This window comes from Bubalus bubalis, chromosome 18 (genome assembly GCF_019923935.1).
Source record: "Bubalus bubalis isolate 160015118507 breed Murrah chromosome 18, NDDB_SH_1, whole genome shotgun sequence".
In the NCBI taxonomy this organism is placed as follows: Eukaryota; Metazoa; Chordata; class Mammalia; order Artiodactyla; family Bovidae; genus Bubalus; species Bubalus bubalis.
This window is the reverse complement of record NC_059174.1, coordinates 6,454,996-6,469,364: the sequence shown is the minus strand read 5'-3', so window position 1 is coordinate 6,469,364 and position 14,369 is coordinate 6,454,996. Positions and strand designations below refer to the sequence as shown.

Sequence of the window (14,369 nt, the reverse complement as noted above, 5' to 3'; positions counted from 1 at the left end):
GTGAGCTGCCTTGGAAGCAGAATCTCCAGCCCTTGCCAAACTTCAGATGATGGCAGCCTCAGCCCACAGTTTACCTGCAACCTCTTGAGAGATCCTGAGCTAGAAGAAGCCAGCTAAGTTGCTCTCAAATTGCTTATCTGCAGAAACTATGTGGGAGAAAACGTCTGCCATTTCAAACTACTGCATTGGAGGTAATACGTTATTCAGCAATAGGTAACTGAGACCCTACCCCACTCCAGAGATCTTCTTCCACCAAGCTAGGCCTCTAATGACAAATTGTCCATTATTGGAATAAACCAGGTTACAGAATGCACCCAAAGTTAACCATCACCCTTATTCTATATCTCCAACCATATTGTGTTTTTGTCAGAATTAGAGATTCAACTTGTACAGAACTCTTTTCCCTTCAATTATCTTTTTAAATATAGAATAATAAGGCTAACTGCTCATATTTGAAGGCAAACAAATCTAGGTGCATTTCCTTTCTTTGCTACTTATTATGTAGTGAGCTGCTGGGGATGTATTTATCTCTTGGTGATCAGATGTTTCACAGTGGAACAGGGAGGGTAAAAGTACTTACTGCATAGAGTTGCACAATCCGGTGGCACCAGGGCTTCATCATGCTCCATTTAGATAATGTATGTAAAACATTTAGCATAGTAGCTACTACCTATTAAGGATGGAAGTAATAGTAACTATTACATGACTGCAGCCTTGAAATTAAAAGATACTTGCTCCTTGTAAGAAAAGCAATGGCCAAATTAGGCAGTGTATTAAAAAGCAGAGATATCACTTTGCCGACAAAGGTCTGTACTAGTCAAAACTATGATGTTTTCAGTAGTCATGTACAAATGTGAGAGTTGTACCATAAAGAAGGCTGAGAGCCAAAGAACTGATGATTTCAAACTGTGGTGCTGGAGAAGACTTTTGAGAGTCCCTTGGACAGTGAGGGGATCCAACCAGCCCATCCTAAAGGAAATCAACCCTAAATATTCTTTGGAAGGACTGATGGTGAACTGAAGCTCCAATACTTTGGCCACCTGATGTGAAGAGACGACCACTTGGAAAAGACCCTGATGTGATGGGGAAAGATTGAGGGCAGGAGAAGGGGATGACAGAGGATGAGATGGTTGGATGGCATCACTGACTCAATGGACATGAGTTTGAGGGAACTCCAAGAGACGGTGAGGGACAGGGAAGCCTGGTGTGCTGCAGTCCAAAGGGCTGCAAAGAGTCAGACACAACTTAGTGACTGAGCAACAACAAATCTCTAATAATAATAATTATCCAAAATCCTCACATGAGCAAATAGGAAATTTCTTTAATTCCAAAGGATTGTCCTTTTTGGACTTCATGCTGGGAGACAACATGCTGTAACAGTTGAGTGTTTTGAAAATGTGATTCATGGCCTTCCTGCATCAGAATGATCTGAAGTATTTGTTAGGAATTGATTTTTAAAACCAATTTCAGGTCCATTAAGTTAGTATCTCAGGGATGGGAGTAAAGCAAAGAGGAAAGAATGGGAATCTGTGTCTTTAACAAGCTCCCCCAGCTTGATTCCAGTGTTCAGGAAAGCTCTAGAATCAAATCACTGAGGAAGGAAGAGTCATCTCAGAACTCGAGGACCTGGGGTGCAGGTCTGACCTCTGACATTTACCAGCCACAGTGTGTTCACCTTGGCAGTGCCCCTTTTCTCGTCTATGAAAAGGAAATACTTATCTGCCTCCTCTGCCTTCTAGAGCAATTGTAAAGATTGGCTGAGATAATAAAAACATCAACTGACTTTTATCTAGTGTGTATACAGTTTACAAAGTGACTGCGTCCACCTTATCTCATTGAAACTCAGGATGGTCCCAGGAAGTTACTTTTCCTCCCCATTGATGGAGACAGAAGCTAAGTTGACACTACACGACTCATCTAGGCTGCAGAGTTACTGCACAAACCCAGGTATGGATCACAGATCCTGAAGTGAACTAAAATCAAGGCTCCAGGGCAACGTACCATTTTTCAAGCATCACTTCAGCTTAGACTGTCGCCTCGGTTATTTATGGTACCGAAACTAGAGAAGAGGAACTTAGTAAGAAAGCATCTACATTCTAATTGTCCAGATTGTAATTATACATGCAAAGAGCAATAATTAGTTGAGAACAAGAACTGTGAGGTCATTGAGATACACTTCCTCAGCCACGACATTAGAGGCTGTCAGTCTTGGTGTGTCAAATATTTCTAACTCACACCACTGAATTCATTCATCTTAAATTACAAACCCGATTAACTTCATTCACTTGCTTTTTCTGAGTCATTATTTTGTTTCTTCTGCCTAGATTTAGGCAAGAGAAAAATATCTGGAAAATCACCTGTGTTCCTTTCAGGCTCTATGAATAAAAGAAAAGAATTCCATTGGATGGTTTATGCAGTTCTTTTAATAAAATTAAGTGTCTGTTAAGTCTACTCTGTGAAATGGCTGGATAGGTTTCACTGAGTTTGGAGGGTATGTCTGGGATGGTCCAACTTAGAATATAGGATGCGTTGTGTAAAGGATCTGTCTCCAATGCAGGAGCTGGAGGGAGACCTGGGTTCAATCCCTAGATCAGGAAGATCCCCTGGAAAAGGGCATGGCAACCCACTCCAGTATTCTTGTCTGGAGAATCCCATGGACAGAGGAGACTGGTGGGCTACAGTCCATGGGGTTGCAAAGAGTTAGTCACGACTGCAGTGACTTAGCATGCATGCCCGTGTATAAATAAATAAACCTTTGGGTGTCAGAGATGGGTACCCTTCCTGAAGACATCACACATCCTCCAGAGTAATGGAACAAGAAGCAGTCTCTGTGGCCAGGAAAGGCAAACCTCATGTATTAGATTTGTTTAACAGGGGAAAATAAAATGCTTTCAAATTGGAGCCAAAGTCTGGAGTCACATGGTTGGACACTGAACTGTCAATGCTGACTTGGGATGTGGTCGCTTTACTGAAGCCAAACCCTTACCTGTTCCCTCTCACCTCTAGACAAGGCTGGCATGATGTGTTGTATAAGAAAATGTGGATGTCTTGTAGTCCTAGATAACTACAACGTAGATTTTATGTGCATATAAAGCCTCAGAAAGTTCACACTGGACATGGGGGCAGGTCAAAGGGGCTCTGACACCCTATCTTTGACTCCTGGCAAGGGGAATGGGTTTCCTTCACTCCCTACCTCACTCCCTTCCTTCAAGTTAACAGGATAGGCTCAATGTAGCTTCACGTAAAATATACTTACTTTCTGGGCTGGTTCACAACAAACACTATCAAAGTTTAAAAAAAAAAATAATAGTGGGCTTCCAACCAAGTCTGAGCTGTGTAGATGTTGGTGGGATAGAAAGTTTGAGATAAGCTGTTTCCTACCACAGGAAGCTTCTGCTACTCTCTGCGGGCTCACGGTTAACAGAAGGAAAACTTTTTTTAAAAAATATTAAATACATAGATAGATAGGGTTTGAAATGCTACGAAACTGTGTTTTCCTAATGCAATCACACTGGAACTCGCAGGTAACCTGGTCAGAAGGAAGAAGGATGCTCCGGAGGGATTCAGTTTTTAATCTCGATAAGAGTTTCAGCCACCAGCATGCAGGCTTCATCTACTTGAAAACATGAAAGATTAGAATCTGGAAGTTAAGATTTGCCATGCAGTAAACTATATAACAACTTCTTGGTTTATCTCCTCCCCCACTCCTACCCCCACACAAGCTCCAAGAGGGCAACCAAAGCCATTGTTTCAAATGGATCGATGTCTGGAATATTGGCTCCTCTTTCTGAAGAACTCACTATTGAGCTCGTTTGCCCAACACCGTGGTTCAAATTCATTTCACCCTTCAGGGATTTGTGGGCATGTTGACAGATTCAATGACAGAAATGGAGTTCTATCGGAAAGGGTGTTAGTCGGGAAGCAAAGGCCCCAAGGGATAGTTTGGTAATGGGCTATGGAGACTTCTTTCCTAGGTCACTGGCTCAAGCCCAGAACCTGCTTGGCAGTGATTGAAAATCGTTACCACTTGACAGCTGCCTGACAGGTGGCCTGTAACTTGCTGGTACCCTAATCCTGCAACCCCTTCTAGGCAGAACAGTCACATGATAGAAGGGAAACCAGGATTACTTGAAAACCCAGGAATTAAAGTACCAGTTTTCTTCCTCAACATCTTGTCACTTATTGGGTTAAATATTTTTATCAGTCTAACAGATTATGGCCAACCAAAAGATGCCCATGCTCACCCCTTAACAGTGGTGAAACTTGATTAAAACCAGTGCGGGCGGGGTGGGGAATGGAACACAAGGAGCAATGATTGGTGAGAAAGTTTTTGCATCCGACATGTATATGTATGGCTGAGTCCCTTTGCTGTTCACCCGAAACTATCACAACATTGTTAATCAGCTATGCCCCAATACAAAAAAAAAAAAAAAAAATATGGGGAAAACAAAAGTTACTGCATCCGTTGATCAGCTGCTAACGGCTGAGCTAGACCACGTAAACACATTCACTTAAAAAAGACCAAAACATCATAAAAGGCCAGAACTAGCATCAGGAAAACAGGCAGGGACGAACCCCAAATAGAGGTTGATTGCAGGAAGAAATCTGGCAGATTTCCACCCGAAGGGCCCTTAAGAGACACACAAGGCAGAGAGCCGTGTAAGACCCACGATGGGCAGGGTGGCGCCATATTAATTTCAGTATGGCCGTTCTCAGCTGGAGCCCAGTCACCAGATCTCATCTCGGCAGGAGTCCATCCTTAATGCAGGCTGAGCCCAAGTAATGAGAACTTGATTCTTAGTCAGGGGATTTCTTTCTTCCAGTGTGCTTAAGCCAAAACCTTTAAAATTATTTTAATGTCATTTTTCTTTTTAATGGGTCATGTAAGTACTAGGAAAATTATAGCATTAAAAGGGTGGCTTCAGACTTTCTTTTTCTCTTTGTATAATTGCCTTTTACAGGGTAGAACTTTTAACTCATCCTGAACATTTCCCTTTGATACCACCAGAGGCAAGCCTCATATTCAGAGGCAAGTTCCTCATATTTTCCTCTAGAAAGACCCTCAAGACACTCACTAGTTTGAGCTCAACACGTGTTCATCCCCCATAGGCGATAAGCCACAGGATTTGCAGAGAGGTGGCAAGATTTATCCACCACTGTTGACCAAAGGAAAGAGTGTAGTACAACCACATATGAGATAAACGACCAAATCCCACGGCTGATTATTTTACAAGCACCACCACGAGCTGCTCGTCTAAATGAGCATCGCACCCTTCGAAGCACACCTGTATGAAATGGAGGATGTGAAGTGTGGGTCACTGCCTGGTGTTTGGCTGCAACAATATCACACACAGCTCCCCAAATACGAGAGCTTGTTGTTCTTCTTGTTGCCAGGTCTGCGTGTTGGCTGTGGCTCAACTGGCCTTGACCATTTTAGGACCCAGGCTGCAGAGGCAACACCTGGAGAATGTTCTTCCCATCATGGGAGGCAGCAGCTCAAGAAAGGTGAGTGGAAACACCCAGAACCTCTTATAGCCTCAGCGTGAGTTGGAACATGGTCATGTCTGATCTCTTTCTATTATTGGGTGAAAAGTGATCAGGGGTTGATGGATTGGGGAGAGGGGACATCTGTTGATCATGAATACAATCAACTATAGTCACATAACTTAAAATCATGAAATTTAAAACAGTACAGGTGATATTGTTTTTTTGACTTAGTGCATGTTTATGAGCATCTACTCATTACAGGAACGTGTTACTGTATTGAGATGAGCATGATACATTCATTAAATCATGTCATCCTCATAACAAAACTCTGAGGCAAGTGCTTATTCCTGTTTTACAGATGAGTTGATGGTAGCCTGATGCGGCAAAGTACCGTGCCTTGGTCCTAGTACTAGAAAGTCTTAGAACCAGCCCTGGAGCTCAAGTGCTCCAGCCCTGAGCCTGTGCTCTTCAGCAGTCTCTGGCTCTGTGCCCAAGACTGGGGCCAAGAGAGGAGGGGCAGCGGTCCCCACATGCAGATCGACAGTTGTCTGAGATTGTCACATGGAAAGACAGGGTTCTCTTTCAGAAATGAGTTGAGGATATTTGGCGGATTCGGGTGGTTGATCACATTTGATAGTCCCGGTTGCAGTCTGAAGTGAGCTGGGACTTTAAGCTAGGGAGACTGACTGTACGTGCCTTATAGGCTGGTTTAGGAGGAGATACTGAAGTGTACTTCGACTTCATCATCATCTGCCTCCAGTCGAGGCTGGGAAGACCTCTACAACAGAGGCTCAGTCATTATTAAGTCTAGAGAGAAACAGTATACTATACCAACATGATGAGTATGCATAATATAGTATGCTATACCAACACGAGTATACATAATATAGTATGTTATACCAACATAATGAGTATATATAATATAGTATGCTATACCAACATGAGTATACATAATATAGTATGCTATACCGACATAATGAGTACAAAGGGACGTTTGTTAATATTCAATATTTCTGATAACTTTTAAGCACCTAGTAGATACTGTACTGGGTTTCCCCGATGGCTCACTCAGTAAAGAATCCACCTGCAATGCTGGAGACTTGGGTCGGGAAGATCCCCTGGAGAAGGAAATGGCACCCCACTCCAGTATTCTTGCCTGGAGAATCCCCATGGACAGAGGAGCCTGGTGGGCTACAGTCCATGGGTCGCAAAGAGTTGGACAAGACTGAGCGACTAAGCACAGCACAAGATACTGTACTATGTACAGGAAATTGAAAACAAAACCAGAAATGGTCCCTGCCCTCATGGAGTTTATGGTCTAGAGGACAGGGCAGACTTTTGTTAGACAGTCACATTCATGGATGAATTACAAAATTACAAATTACAAAATGGGACACTTTTATTTTGAAATAAAGGGGCAAAATTTCATGAGAGGGTAGGACAACAATGAGGAAGACTTCCACAAGAAGTGATGGAAACTTAAAGGAGAGAGTCTAGAGGCTAAAAATGTGTGTTAGGGAGTGTGAGGTGGGAAGCAGTCCAGGCAGGAGAAGCAGCATGTGCCCAGACCTTGGATGGGACGAAAGAAGGGCAACATTACAGTCCAGTGGGTCCTCTGTAAAGGGCTGGCACCTTGAGTTTCCTGTTGGCTGGCATGCAGCTCCCTCTGAAAGGGTCAGTGGCCCGTTAAGCCCCCTCATCTACAGCCAAGTTCAAAGAGAACAGATGTCACCTCTAGTGGGATCTTCCTCAGAGCCTGGGCAGTCTCTATCTTGCAAAGGGGAGCATTGTTCAGCTATGAGAAATCAACTTCCCACTGGTCCAGAGAGCCCTGAGGTATAGCTGAGGATCAGAGCCTGCACAGGTCAGAAGCTGCAGTACTATAACCAGAGTTTGCCATCAACTAGGGCATCAATACATGATTACCGAGTAGTCATGATGTCACAGAAGCCTAGAAGAGAGATAAGACAGACACAGCCCTTCTATTAAAGAGCACACGGTCTGCAAGAGAACATGCCCACAAGCACGAAAGTGTGAGTGACAGAGTGGGATGATGGCCCAGAGTGCTGGCAGCACAGGGGACAGGCCCCTCGGGTTCTGGATGTCAGAGAGAGCTTCTTGCAGGAGTTGAGGGTTGAGAACACTGGACAGTTAATAGGGGTCCACCAGCCAAAGAAGGGCCACTGGTAGCTCCCTAAGAGGGAACAGTAAGTGCCAAGTCATGGGCAGGTGCAAAATACAATTCCACAGTGTTTTTTAGCGTACAGGGCTTCCCTGATAGTAGAGACAGTAAAGACTTTGCCTGCAATTCGGGAGACCTGGGTTCGATCCTGGGGTTGGGAAGATCCCCTGGAGGAGGGCATGGCAACCGACTCCAGTATGGCTTCCCTTGTGACTCAGCTGGTAAAGAATCCACCTGCAATGCCAGAGACCTGGGTTCGATCCCTGGATTGGGAAGATCCTCTGGAGAAGGGAAAGGCTACCCACTCCAGTATTCTGGCCTGGAGAACTATACAGTCCATGGGGTCACAAAGAGTCAGACATGAATGAACAACTTTTACTTTAGGGTACAAAGAGCATTTAACCTTCAGAGTCAACATCCCTGGAAGAAGGTCTTTGATTCAGTCTCCTCCCTGCTCCGTTATAGCGTGTTTGCTTCATGGGTTTTCCCAGTGTTATTGAGATAAAATTGACATGTAAGATTGCATAGGTATACTGCATACAAGGTGATGATTTGACACATGTATGTATTTCAAAATGTTTACCTCAATCAGGTTAGTTCACAGCTCCTCTCCTCACATTTTTTGTTGTCGTTTCTGTTATGGTTAGACTGTAGAGTTAACTTTGGTCACCTTGCTGTAGTTAGATCCCCAGAACTTATTCACCTTATAGCTGAAAGTTTGTGGCCTTTGACCGGCATATTTCCATTTCCCTCTACTCCCAGCCCCTGCCAGGCAGCCACATTTCTACTCTGTTTCTATGAGTTTGATATGTTTTGGATTTCACCTGTAAGTGAGATCATACAGGATTTGTCCTTCTCTGTCTGACTTACATCACTTAGCCCGATGCACCTGTGCTTTCTGCTTCCAAACTCCTCTTGCATGGCCTCCCTAGAGTGCCATGAGAATCCCTGCCAAAACGCCCATCTGGATATTGGGTGTCTCTGGGTTTGGGGCTGCAGGCCTGGTAGGAGTTGGTGTTTATACAGTTACTGGACGGTTTGGGGGCTGCAACGCTCCTGAGCTCTGGAGCACATTTGCACGGCACACGGTACCAAGAGACGCGATGGGACAGGTGCCCAGCTTCCTTTTCCCAACTCTCAGCTCAAAGCTGCTGACTCCAGGAAGACTTCAGTCATCTGGGAGTCACCTCTTCCCCCTTTGATGTTCATGACAGGGTTTTCTTCATTTTGTTTCTGTTTTATATACGTACTCTCCTGCCAGACTGGGAAGTTGTGCAGGGCTCTGTCTAGCAGATCTGGGGAACAGGAGTAGATAGTGTTTACGGGCAGAGCTTGGAAGCCGTCACACAGGTCGTCATACACACTGAACCCCGAGTTCCTCCTCTCAAAACATTGTTTGGTCTCCTTCTGTAGGAAATGCCCTTGGAATTTTGATAGGGCTTAAATTAACTCTGTAGATCACTTTGGGTAGTAAGGGCATTGTAACAATATTGTCCTTCAGTCCATAAACAAGGGACGTCTTTCTGTTTGTGTCTGTCTTCTTTAATTTCCTTCCTCGATACTTTGTCATTTTCAGTATATGTCCTCACTTCTTTAGCTGAGTTAATTCCTAAGTATTTTATTCTTTCTGATGCTCTGGCAATTGAGATTGTTTTCATCATTTCCTTATCAGGTAGTTTGTAATTATCATATAGAAACACCACTTATTTTTCAGTGGTGACTTTGTATTTAGCTTTACTGAATTGATTAGGCCTAGTAGTTTTTCTGTGGTGGCTTTAGGGTTTGGAAAAAGAGGTCTAAAATTCACACGGAACCCTAGTAATTCCTCCAAATTATTCTATACATTTAATAAAGTGTGAATTTAAAAATCTCAAGAGGGGATCACCAAAGTTGAGAAAATTTTTTTTTTTTTAATTTTATTTTATTTTTAAACTTTACATAACTGTATTAGATTTGCCAAATATCAAAATGAATCCGCCACAGGTATACATGTGTTCCCCATCCTGAACCCTCCTCCCTCCTCCCTCCCCATTCCATCCCTCTGGGTCGTCCCAGTGCACCAGCCCCAAGCATCCAGCATCGTGCATCGAACCTGGACTGGCAACTCATCTCATACATGATATTTTACATGTTTCAATGCCATTCTCCCAAATCTTCCCACCCTCTCCCTCTCCCACCGAGTCCATAAGACTGTTCTATACATCAGTGTCTCTTTTGCTGTCTCGTACACAGGGTTATTGTTACCATCTTTCTAAATTCCATATATATGCGTTAGTATACTGTATTGGTGTTTTTCTTTCTGGCTTACTTCACTCTGTATAATAGGCTCCAGTTTCATCCACCTCATTAGAACTGATTCAAATGTATTCTTTTTAATGGCTGAATAATACTCCATTGTGTATATGTACCACAGCTTTCTTATCCATTCATCTGCTGATGGACATCTAGGTTGCTTCCATGTCCTGGCTATTATAAACAGTGCTGCGATGAACATTGGAGAAAATTATTCTAAAATTTATTGGGAAAACTAAAGTACTGAGGAAGCATTTTAAATCAAGTGGAAAGGATGGATGACTCAGTAAAAGGCACTGGAATATTGACATCCAAATGGGGAGGGAGACTAATTCCGATCTCTGCTTCACATACCATTCAATAATGAATTTCAGTTGGCTTAAATATCTTAATTTGAAATGCAAAATTTAACATGCCCTATACAAAATAGGAGACTAACTTTATGACCTCAGAGTGGGAAAATAATTTCCTTTTTTAAAAAAAAATGCTAGAAGTGTATCTCTACAATTTTTTACCAAAAATTTTGGAAAAGACTGAAAGTATTCCTAGTCCTAAAAGCTAAGTTTTCTCAAATCTGAGGATAGGCTTTTCCTAGTTGTTTGTTTTTTAGGAGTCAAAGTTGGGCTATGAATTGCTCAGAGTCCTCTTTTTTTTTCCCCATAATGAAATGTAGCTATGGCATTTACTGTGAGAAATATCTTACTGGAATCAGGGAGCAGTAGTTAGTGTAAGTTAACTAGGAAACAGTGGTTCGGAAGGTTTTTGTAACTCTCAATTTTCACACGTTCTGGTTGTTTTTCAGAGATGCTTCCGTGAGCTGGCCATGGAGAGATGCCGTCTTGGCAGGGGAGGCTTGAGTTGGTCTTACTCTAATGTTTCAGGGCTTCTGTGCCTTGCACATAAAAGCAGGAATAGAGTGGTAAGTAAACAACCAGTAAGAATCACGATAGAACAATGTTTTAAAATAAAATGCACAGTTAAAGCTACTGACCCACAGAAGGTTGCAACTGCATACAGAAAATTCATATATACAGGGAAAAGATATTTTTTTCATTTTTAAAAATTGAAGTGTAGTTCATTTACAATATCCTGTTAGTGTCCTGTGTACAGCACAGTGGTTCAGTTATATATATATATATTTACACACCTGAATATTCTTTGGAAGGACTGATGCTGAAGCTGAAACTCCAATACTTTGGCCACCTGATGCAAAGAACTGACTCATTGGAAAAGTCCCTGATGCTGGGCAAGATTGAAGGCAGGAGGAGAAGGAGGCAACAGAGAATGAGATGGTTGGATGGCATTACTGACTCAATGGACATGAGTTTGAGTAAACTCTGGGAGTTAGTGGTGGACGGGGAGGCCTGGGGTGCTGCAGTCCATGGGGTCACAAAGAGTCAGACGTGACTGAGCAACTGAACTGAACTGAACTGATACACATTCATACATATATATATTTTTTTCTCCTTCAGATCTAGGAAAATATTTCTTAAACAAGATGTACAGAGCTACATCCTTAAATGAAATTCTTAAAAATCTAACACATTTCAACAAACTGATAATTTAAAAAATCCACACTACTAAGAGAAATATTATTTTATATTATATATAAATATACAAATAATTCTGGCATATTAATAAATAAAAGCTGTACAAAGGAATGGCCAAATGATAAATGAAATCAAAGAAGAGGAAATCCAAACATTTGACAAAACATGCCCATCATTTCCCTTGTTAACTTACAATCCCTTCTTGGTCATTCAGCAAACAGTGGTGTCTGTCTCTAGACGCTCTTCTGTTTCTCAGGTCCACTGGCCCACCAAACACAGTGGTTTCTGCCACTTCCTCCCTATGCTGCTGCTGCTGCTAAGTCGCTTCAGTCGTGTCCGACTCTGTGCGACCTCATAGATGGTAGCCCACCAGGCTCCCCCGTCCCTGGGATTCTCCAGGCAAGGACACTGGAGTGGGTTGCCGTTTCCTTCTCCAATGCATGAAAGTGAAAAGTGAAAGTGAAGTTGCTCAGTTGTGTCTGACTCTTAGCAACCCCATGGACTGCAGCCTACCAGGCTCCTCCGTCCGTGGGGTTTTCCAGGCAAGAGTACTGGAGTGGGGTGCCATTGCCTTCTCCACTTCATCCCTATGGCTTGGTCCAAATCTGTGCTGTCCAAGAGTAGTCATTATCACCCATCACTATTTAAATTAAAGTAAAATTCAATTCCTTGGTCACATCAGCCACACTACCAGTGCTCAGTAGCCATGTGTGGCCAATGGCCGCCATGTTGAATAGAGTAGGTATAGAATACTTCCATGATTATGAAAGCTCTGCCAGACATTGTTGCTTAAACTTACGTAAGGTTCAGTATCCTAATAATAGGGCGAGTCTCCTTTCATTCTTCCTTATCTTTAAAATTGCTTTGGCTCTTACTTTTCCAAATAAATTTGAAGTCAAGTAATCAAGGAAAAGTAAATTAAAACAACAAAGATATACCACTCCATGGCAACTTCAATCAAAGCATTCAGTTCAGTTCAGTTCAGTTCAGTCGCTCAGTTGTGTCCGACTCTCTGCGACCCCATGAATCGCAGCACACCAGGCCTCCCTGTCCATCACCATCTCCCGGAGTTCACGCAAACTCACGTCCACTGGGTCGGTGATGCCATCCAGCCATCTCATCCTCTGTCGTCCCCTTCTCCTCCTGCCCCCAATCCCTCCCAGCATCAGAGTCTTTTCCAATGAGTCAACTCTTCGCATGAGGTGGCCAAAGTACTAGAGTTTCAGCTTTAACATCATTCCTTCCAAAGAAATCCCAGGGCTGATCTCCTTCAGAATGGACTGGTTGGATCTCCTTGCAGTCCAAGAGACTCTCAAGAGTCTTCTCCAACAACACAGTTCAAAAGCATTAATCAAAACATTACCTCTATGAAAATGGGAACTCTGAACACAGTGGAAGTACATGAGATGAGCAAGTTGAAGGAGCGTGTGTGTATGTTTGTGTGTGTATAGGTATAATGCAAAGACACAATTTAGGCAAATTTTACAAGAAACCCCTCTGAATAGAATAAGCTATTCTATTTATTGTTTATGGATCATAATTATAGCTAATCTTGATTAAGCATCTATCTTTTTTCCAGGCTCTGTTCCAGGCACTTTAAATCTATTAATATTTGACAATGGCACCCAAGATTAATTTACAATCATCTCCCTTATTTGACTGAAGCACAGAAAAGTTAAGCAATTTGCCTCAGGTTACCCAGCTAGTTGGTACAGAGTTGGAGCTCATAGCCAGGGTGTCTGGCTTCCAAGTCTGCATTCAAAACCACGGTGCTATTCTGGAATCAGACCAAATGACACTCAGCAGACATGTGCGGGAATGCTTCCAGAGAGGGAAAGAATGGAAATGGGAGGTAGGGCTGTGCCTCCTGTTAGGGAGAGAGGGGGTGGTGGAGAGAGAGATAGCAGCATGGCAGATCTGAAGGAAAGAGACGAGAAAGCGTTAACCTCAGTCAAATTAGGTTAGTGGGTACTCGGGTGTCATCATTTGCTTTTTGAGTATATGTTTTTTAATTAATAAAGTAAAAAAAAAAATGGGTATATTGTGAGATGAAGTAAGTCTCCGAGGACTTGCTTACGATCTGGTCTGCTAACTAGACTTCTCTGTTGTTAAGAGTCATCCCTCGCCGGTTTGCAGAGCAAGACATGAGAGCTGAAGGGCTCTTGAGAGGCCCCTGGGAAGGATGCAGATCCAGGGGACAGGAGTGTCAGCTGGGGGAATTCTTGGGGCAGACAGAGGAGTGGGGAAGGGAAGCTGGACCAACATGGACTGACCGCAGTGAAAGAGAATTTCCCAGAATCCTCTGGTGCTTGATGGAATCCCCGCTGCCATTTCCCCAGTAAAGCCTCAGAAAACAAAAAACAAAAAAACTACATGTTCCACTTCTTCAGCTGTCACATTACTATTTTCTTTTGGAACTTGGGAGTAAAAAATGCAAGACTGGCCTCAGAGAGCCCACGGTGTGCATGCGATGATGGGCTGCCCAGGCGGGTAAAGTGATACTCGGGTTATAAACACAAAGCATCTCTTCTTGGCACCGGGTAGGCCCTGACCACGGTGGTCAGTGCAGTCAGCCGGCATCCCTTCCCGTGGAAGCCTCATCTCACACGGCACTTTCCATCCCCCCGCAAGTCCAGGGCCCCAGCTTCACATCTGAGAGCAGAGCTCCAGGCCCAGGTGCCCCAGGCCCAGAGCCTCCTGGGCCGTCTCGCTGATGCCAGCTCACATGTGGGGCTTTTTTGCACAACTGCTGTCCTGGGAGCAGATGGGGAGGATTGGCAAGATGGGGCCGAGGCGGGCAGGTCTGGGGCAGCTGCCCCGTGCGACTGGCAGACACCCGCCGAGCTGGCAGAAGAGCA

At 43.6% G+C, this 14,369-nt stretch overlaps 1 long non-coding RNA gene across 2 annotated transcripts in view; it reads left to right on the top strand.

The window, feature by feature from the left end:
* The window catches only part of LOC123330404, a 156,460-nt gene extending 142,861 nt beyond the window's left edge, over positions 1-13,599 (top strand). For both annotated transcript variants that reach the window (XR_006546287.1, XR_006546286.1), the window contains exons 3-5: positions 5,395-5,505; positions 10,764-10,880; positions 13,091-13,599. This is a non-coding gene — a long non-coding RNA (uncharacterized LOC123330404). The remainder of the gene's footprint in view (positions 1-5,394; positions 5,506-10,763; positions 10,881-13,090) is intronic.
* The last annotated feature ends 770 nt before the right edge of the window (positions 13,600-14,369 follow it).